Source organism: Erinaceus europaeus, chromosome 11, assembly GCF_950295315.1.
Source record: "Erinaceus europaeus chromosome 11, mEriEur2.1, whole genome shotgun sequence".
Taxonomy (NCBI): Eukaryota; Metazoa; Chordata; class Mammalia; order Eulipotyphla; family Erinaceidae; genus Erinaceus; species Erinaceus europaeus.
This window is the reverse complement of record NC_080172.1, coordinates 118,454,721-118,462,223: the sequence shown is the minus strand read 5'-3', so window position 1 is coordinate 118,462,223 and position 7,503 is coordinate 118,454,721. Positions and strand designations below refer to the sequence as shown.

Genomic DNA, 7,503 nt, shown 5'->3' with positions numbered 1-7,503 from the left:
AGTTGGGTGGGTGGTGCATTGTGTCAAAGTAAAAGACGCACGGGGGGCTGGGGGGAGTCCGGGTCCTGGATCAATATGGCAGAGGAGGACCTAGTGAGAACTGAATTTTTATGTGGAAAACTGGGATTCCAAAAATTTTTGGTGATCCGGGAGTTGGCACAGTAGATAAGGTGTTGGACTCTCAAGCATGAGGTCCCAAGTTCAATCCCCAGCAGCACATGTGCCAAAGTGATGCCTGGTTCTTTCTCTCTCTCTCCTATCACTTCTCATAAATAAATATCATAAATAAAATCTTTGTTTATTTAAGAAAGGATTAATTAACAAAACCATAGGGTAGGAGGGGTATAACTCCACACAATTTCCACCACCCAATCTCCTTAACCCACCCCCTCCCCTGATAGCTTTCCCACTCTCTATCCCTCTGGGAGCATGGACCCAGGGTCATTGTGGGTTGCAGAAGGTAGAAGGTCTGGCTTCTGTCATTGCTTCCCCGCTGAACATGGGCGTTGACTGGTCGGTCCATACTCCCAGTCTGCCTCTCTCTTTCCCTAGTAGGGTGGGTCTCTGGGGAAGCGGAGCTCCAGGACACATTGGTGGGGTCTTCAATCCAGGGAAGCCTGGCCAGCATCCTGGTGGCATCTAGAACCTGGTGACCGAGTAATGAAGCTGAAGGGTTGTCATTCCACACGTGAAGTCTCTGGACACAGTCTGAGGTGAAGCATGTTGAGGTGGCAATCGTTGCGTTGGTTAGGTTGTGATCGGTGGATGCAATATTATTTGGTATGGATTGGGAGATGCATACGAGAAAGTGGGCCCTATCCAAGGGTTCCAGGACTGGGGGAAGTAGGGGCTCTATAGTGGAGATGTGAGGTTCCTGCTGTCTTGGGGTTCAAAAAGACAATGGATAGTTAATGTTATCATCACATTATTTGGTAGTTGGGTTAACTTTGAAAAGTCCTTTTGTTAGGGTTTGCTGTACAGTACCCAGTATCTTGTATATAGCTGTGCTATTGGTTGCTTCTGATCTACTTGGTCTAGGCTTTTGAGAGAGTCTGCATATCAAATATACAGCCTATATATTAAAAAGATTCAGTTTGTGTTTTGAAAAACTTTGAGACATACTATTAATTTTACCCCTCTCAAATTAATTAACTAGTGATTTATATGTCTACATTTTTCTAGGAGTGTACATAAACACCATTCCCACCACCAAAAGACTGTGACCCATCCCTCCCACCCACTCCCTCCCCCCACTGGCCCAGGAAGCTGCATGTCTACCCCTTACCACAGGGTTTTTACTTTGGTGCCCTACAAATAAAATCTTTTTTAAAAGTTTTTTGTAGGAGGTCGGGCGGTGGCACAGTGGGTTAAGCGCATGTGGCGCAAAGCTCAGGGACCGGTGTAAGGATCCCGGTTCGAGCCCCCGGCTCCCCACCTGCAGGGGAGTCTCTTCACAGGTGGTGAAGCAGGTCTGCAGGTGTCTGTCTTTCTCTCCCCTTCTCTGTCTTCCCCTCCTCTCTCCATTTCTCTCTGTCCTATCCAACAACGAATTGCGTCAACAAGGGCAATAATAATAACCACAACGAAGCTACAACAAGGGCAACAAAAGGAGGAAAAAAATGGCCTCCAGGAGCGGTGGATTCATGGTGCAGACACCAAGCCCAGCAATAACCCTGGAGGAGGAAAAAAAAAAAAGTTTTTTGTATACGGAGACTTCTAGACACATACCATTTGGTACAAGCATGTGGCTACATGATGCCATAGGGAACCTCCTATCTTTCTCATCAGCATGTGTGTTTTGTCCTTGCTGTTACAAGAATTCTTTTAAATCACAGTACAGATATCCTACCTGAAAGGGGAGAGGTTTCCATAATCAAATTAAGTCTGAAAAGCAATGGTATTTACAGACAACCCTTCACAAGTCAAATGTATATTTGTTTAAGAAGAAAGGAAGAATACTTCCTTTTAAATAAATACATGTGTTTAATTAGAAAAAAACAATTATCATAGCTATAGGGATGTTATGGTCACTGGTATAGCTCATTACAGAAAGGAGGCTGAGTCCTGTGAAGCAAAAACCATGCGCCTCCCCAGACAGTTCTTATGACCATATCTAACTTCTGCAACATAAAAAAGACCAGGTGGGGAGTCGGGTGGTAGCACAGCGGGTTAAGCACAATGTGGCACAAAGCACAAGGACCAGCGTAAGGATCCTGGTTCGAGCCCCCGGCTCCCCACCTGCAGGGGAGTCACTTCACAGGCGGTGAAGCAGGTCTGCAGGTGTCTGTCTTTCTCTCCCCCTCTCTGTCTTTCCCTCCTCTCTCCATTTCTCTCTGTCCTATCCAACAACGACGACATCAACAACAGTAATAACTACAACAACAGTAAAAACAAAGGCAACAAAAAGGAAATAAATAAATAAATATTAAAAAATCTAAAAAAAAAATTAAAACAAAAAGACCAGGTGAGGGAGTGTGGGCAAACGGGGGCTGGCAGGGAGGGTGTCAAGGGACTGTGTGAGGGAGGGTGGATGAGGAGTGGTGAGGGAGTGTGGTCGGGGAGGATGGAGGTCTCCGTACCAGCCGGCCTCATGCTGAGGTCAGGGCAGCACGTGCCCTAAATCGCCTTGTCTGACGAGCTGCTCACACATCCACCGGGGCAGAAAGCAGCCATTTTTCTTTTTAACAGGACTGAAGTGCCATCATCAACTTCAAATTCTCCATAGTTTTTTAGACACCACACTTCAATATGCAGACTTTTTGGAGGCCTCGTGTCCTGTGTCATGTCCAAACCTTCATCTACTCACAATGACCTCATGTAAGTAGCAAGAGACTTTTTATAATGATTGAACCACTTCACTTCTTCAGCAGATATGAAATCATAAAGCACTGGGCAAGGCCCTGCTGTACCCCCACCTGTGGTCCTACAGGTGAGCCGCCGTGCGGTGCCGGTTCCTTCTCAAGGAGCAGTGTCGGAACCTGGCAGTCGGTATCACATCGTGTCGCCCAGCTGACTTCACTTCATTCTCATCCGACTGGTTTTGCTCCTAGAAACCTTCCATCTCCTCCAGAACTTGCCTGAGTCCATCCTCATCGAAGGCAGGGGGAGAGCCCAGGTCCTGGAAATGGATGGCAGAGGACCTAGTGGGGGTTGTATTGGTATGTGGAAAACTGAGAAATGTTATGCATGTACAAACTATTGTATTTACTGTCAAATGTAAAACATTAATTTCCTCCAATAAAGGAAAAGAAAAGTTATCTGAGAGGAACTGGAGGTGGTTATGCATAGGGAAATAATAAAGAGATGAAAGACTAGATAGTTTCACTAGTGTGAAATTTAGAGAATATGGGGAGTCGGGCGGTGGCGCAAAGCACAAGGACCGGCATAAGGATCCCGGTTCGAACCCCGGCTCCCCACCTGCAGGGGAGTCGCTTCACAGGCGGTGAAGCAGGTCTGCAGGTGTCTGTCTTTCTCTCCTCCTCTCTGTCTTCCCCTCCTCTCTCCATTTCTGTCTGTCCTATCCAACAACGACAACAACAATAATAACTACAACAATAAAACAACAAGGGCAACAAAAGGGAATAAATAAATAAAATAAATATTTTTTAAAGATTTTTAAAAAAAAGAAAAAAATTTTTAAAAAGAAAAAAAGAAATTTAGAGAATATGTATATATGAACTTGAAAAACAAACCAGAAGTAAGCAGAATGTCGCTAAGATCTTGTGGGAACTAGGGTGGTTATCACTGGGAGGTGAGAGTGGGAACACGGAACTTTGTGTGGTGTGGAGTTGTACCTTGTGATCTTACAGTCTTGTAAACCACTACTAACTACAAATAACAAATGGCACAGAAAAAATATTTGAAAGACAAACACAATGATGTGCACTCTGGGAACAAATCAGTGTAACTGGCTGTACTTCTGTTTAGTGAATAAATAAGAAGAACTATCAGCCGCTTTCTTTAATACACAGAATACAGAGAACTGAGACACATGTACTTGCAAAGAAATAAACGTAGCCAACCTGTCTTGAAGACTTTAGGAGAACAATGGTGGTTATCTTTGGGGGTTGGGGGGAAAGAGAAAGGTAGAATTAAATCTTCTTCTTCTTTTTTATTTTAACTTAACACCCTCTTTTCCAAACGTATTTGTGAGTGAAAGCACTTGTTCCCAAAACATCCCATGCAGGAGCTGTGCCCTGGGATACAGTCAGACAAACTCACCTAACAACCAGGGTTGCCATAGAATCTGTCTACTGTTAACAGTGTTTGCTTTTCCCATGTGTGGGAGCTGCGCTCTGCCCTGATCCAGCTTTCTAGGCCTGTTCTCAACTCTGACACCAACTCCCCTGACAATATCTTTAGCCTATCTGCATGTTAGCTGTAGAGGATACTAGTATAAGCCTCTCCTGAATATCTTGAAAATTTAGGCCCTATTTTAATTGAGATATATCTCACATGTCAGAAAATATACCAGCTAAGGTATCCGAGTCATTGTTTCTAAAATATTCGCAAGACTGTGCAGTTAACGAACCCTAGAACATTTTGTCACCCAGAAAGAGGCTCTCAATCCACTGTAGTAACTCTGTGTTTCCTCCCTTTAGCCTATCAGCCACTAATTTACTCTCATTCTAAATGTTTTGCATGTTTTGGATGATATGTGAGGCATCAAATAATAGATTGTTTTCTGAATCCTTTAGTTGGGGAAAATATCTTAAGACTTATGGTTGGCGGTAGTACAGGGGTTAAGCGCACATGGCGCCAAACGCAAGGACCAGTGTGGGGATCCTGGTTTGAGTCCCCGGCTCCCTACTTACAGGGGACTCGCTTCACAGGTGATGAAACAGGTCTGCAGGTGTCTGTCTTTCTCTCCCCCTCTCTGTCTTTCCCTCCTCGCTCCATTTCTCTCTGTCCTATCCAACAACAATGACGGCAATAACACCAATATTAACAACAACGATAAACAAGGGCAACAAAAGGGGCAAAAATGGCCTCCAGGAGCAGTGGATTCATAGTGCAGGCACTGAGACCCAGCAATAACCCTGGAGGCAAAAAAAAAAAAAAAAAGACTTATTTAGACTGCATTGTGTCATCTCCTTTCCAGTGACGTCTTCCAGTCTCCCACCAGTCCCGTCAAATGATGACCATTCTGTGAGGACAATACTTGGAAAGAGTGCCTACCCGAATGGGTCCTCTTTCTTGACTTTCTAGATGTTGGTTTCCAGGGTTACCACAAAGTTGGAGAGAGAGCAGTCAGTATAGAACAGACTGAAATGTCACAGAGCTATGCATCTTATCATGATTTGGACATTTTTCTTGAATGCATGTTCCTGACATGCTATAAAGAACCTCTTGGCTTGTTGTCAGAGCTTTGAAAAAGTTTATCTAGAATAGTTTTGCCTATTTTCTTTTTTAAAATTTTTACTAGTGATTTAATAATGAGTAACATAATTGAAAGATAACAAGGCTACAATTCCACACAGTTCCCACCACCAGAGTGCCGTGTCCCACCCCCTCCATTGGAAGCTTCCCTGTTCTTTATCCCTCTGGGAGTCTGGACCAAAATTCTTTATGGGGAGCAGAAGGTGGGAGTTCTGGCTTCTGTATTTGCTTCTCCACTGGACATGGGTGTTGGCAGGTGGATCCACACCCCCAGCCTGTTTCTGTCTGTCCCTAGTGGGGCAGGGCTCTGGGGAGTGGAGGTTCCAGGACACATTAGTGAGGGCATCTGCCAAGGGAGGTCAGGATGGTGTCATGGTAGCACTTATATCTTGGTGGCTGAAAAGTGGTAAGATATAAAGCAAGTTGTTTAATAAACAGGAACCCAAAGGTAGGAATAGAGCAAATAAAACTAGGTGTCTTCGTGTGGGAAGAAGCTAGGAAGTCTATCTTATGTATGTTCCAAGGGGGCCATGACTTTAATAATTTTTCCTTGAGTCTGATAGCTAGCATGTGGACTAAAATCATTGTCTGGGGAGATGGTGTCAGAGTTGAGAATAGGGCTAGAAAGTTGCATCAGGGTAGAGAGAAGTTCCCAAATATGAGGAAAGTCTATAAACTCATTAACTGTTAAAGCCCATCAATCTGGCCCAGGCCCCATATGTATTCCTATTTAGCACAGGAGCCTGTGTAGCTTCTGAGTGCCTGTCAGCCTGAGCCATGATCACAGCTGGGAACCATGGACTAGGAGCCTGGACTGACAGGGACTTCGAAGTTATTTTCTTGCCTTTTTTTTTTTCTTCCTCCTCCAGGGTTATTGCTGGGCTCGGTGCCTGCACCATGAATCCACCGCTCCTGGAGGCCATTTTTTCCCCCTTTTGTTGCCCTTGTTGTAGCTTCGTTGTGGCTATTATCATTGCCCTTGTTGACGCAATTCGTTGTTGGATAGGACAGAGAGAAATGGAGAGAGGAGGGGAAGACAGAGAGGGGGAGAGGAAGACAGACACCTGCAGACCTGCTTCACCACCTGGGAAGCGACTCCCCTGCAGGTGGGGAGCCGGGGCTCGAACCGGGATCCTTACGCCGGTCCCTGAGCTTTGCGCCACATGCGCTTAACCCACTGCGCCACCGCCTGACTCCTATTTTCTTGCTTTTAATGGAGAATTGTTAAGGAATTTACTCAGACAATTTCACTGACATTTTGTTTCATATCTTGTACATAGTTACTTACTTGGTCAAATCCCAGTGTCCTGTATCTCCCCATCACACCTCCTATCCACCTGCACAAACCCCTCCTCTCCCACTAGGCTCTGGCATGCCAAGTCACAGTGCCCTGCCCATACTACTTGGTCCTGACTCCCTGCAGCAGGGCACACCTTGCACAGATGAGCTCGCTCCTTTGCTGCTCTCTCTGGACCGGGGTGTGATGAGTGTGAACGCCCTCACTGTCTATGCCCGGCTCTCAGAAGCTTCCTTCTTGAGCCTCTGCCAGTGTAAGCATCTACCTTTCTCACCCAACTAAGGGTTCTAGGACTAAACTGTTCTGGAACAGAAGGGGAAGGCAAACACTTCCCCCCCCCCATGTTTTTCTTTTCTTCTTCTTCTGTTTTTGTAATTGTTTTCTATGTTTTTCTATGCAAAAACATGTCAGCACTTTTCCGATAGACCAATACATCTCCCAAATCCTGTATTTTGTTTTTTCTTTTTTAATTTCTTTATTGGGGGATTAATGTTTTACAGTTGTACAATAGCTTGTACATGCATAACATTTCTCAGTTTTCCACATAGCAGTACAACACCCACTAGGTCCTCTGTCATCCTTTTCCAGAAGTTAAGTTAACTTTCCTTAGAGATACATGCTATCAAAGTCTCCACCACTATATTAGCCTCTGCAAAATGGCCGTGATAGAACATTGTATTTCACCTGTGTACACAGCTTCCCATGTAAAGAATAATATCCCACCCTCTTTATATCCGTGTATGGCCATGTTATTAAGCCCTGGTCAATAAACTATAAATGGGGTTGGTCTGTGCACCTTCTGGGTAGTGTCCTTAAAGGTGGGGTCA

At 44.9% G+C, this 7,503-nt stretch overlaps 1 pseudogene; it reads right to left on the bottom strand.

The window, feature by feature from the left end:
- Positions 1-2,184: 2,184 nt before the first annotated feature.
- LOC103124106 (DNA replication complex GINS protein PSF1-like) lies at positions 2,185-6,700 on the bottom strand (annotated as a pseudogene).
- Between the last annotated feature and the right edge of the window lie 803 nt (positions 6,701-7,503).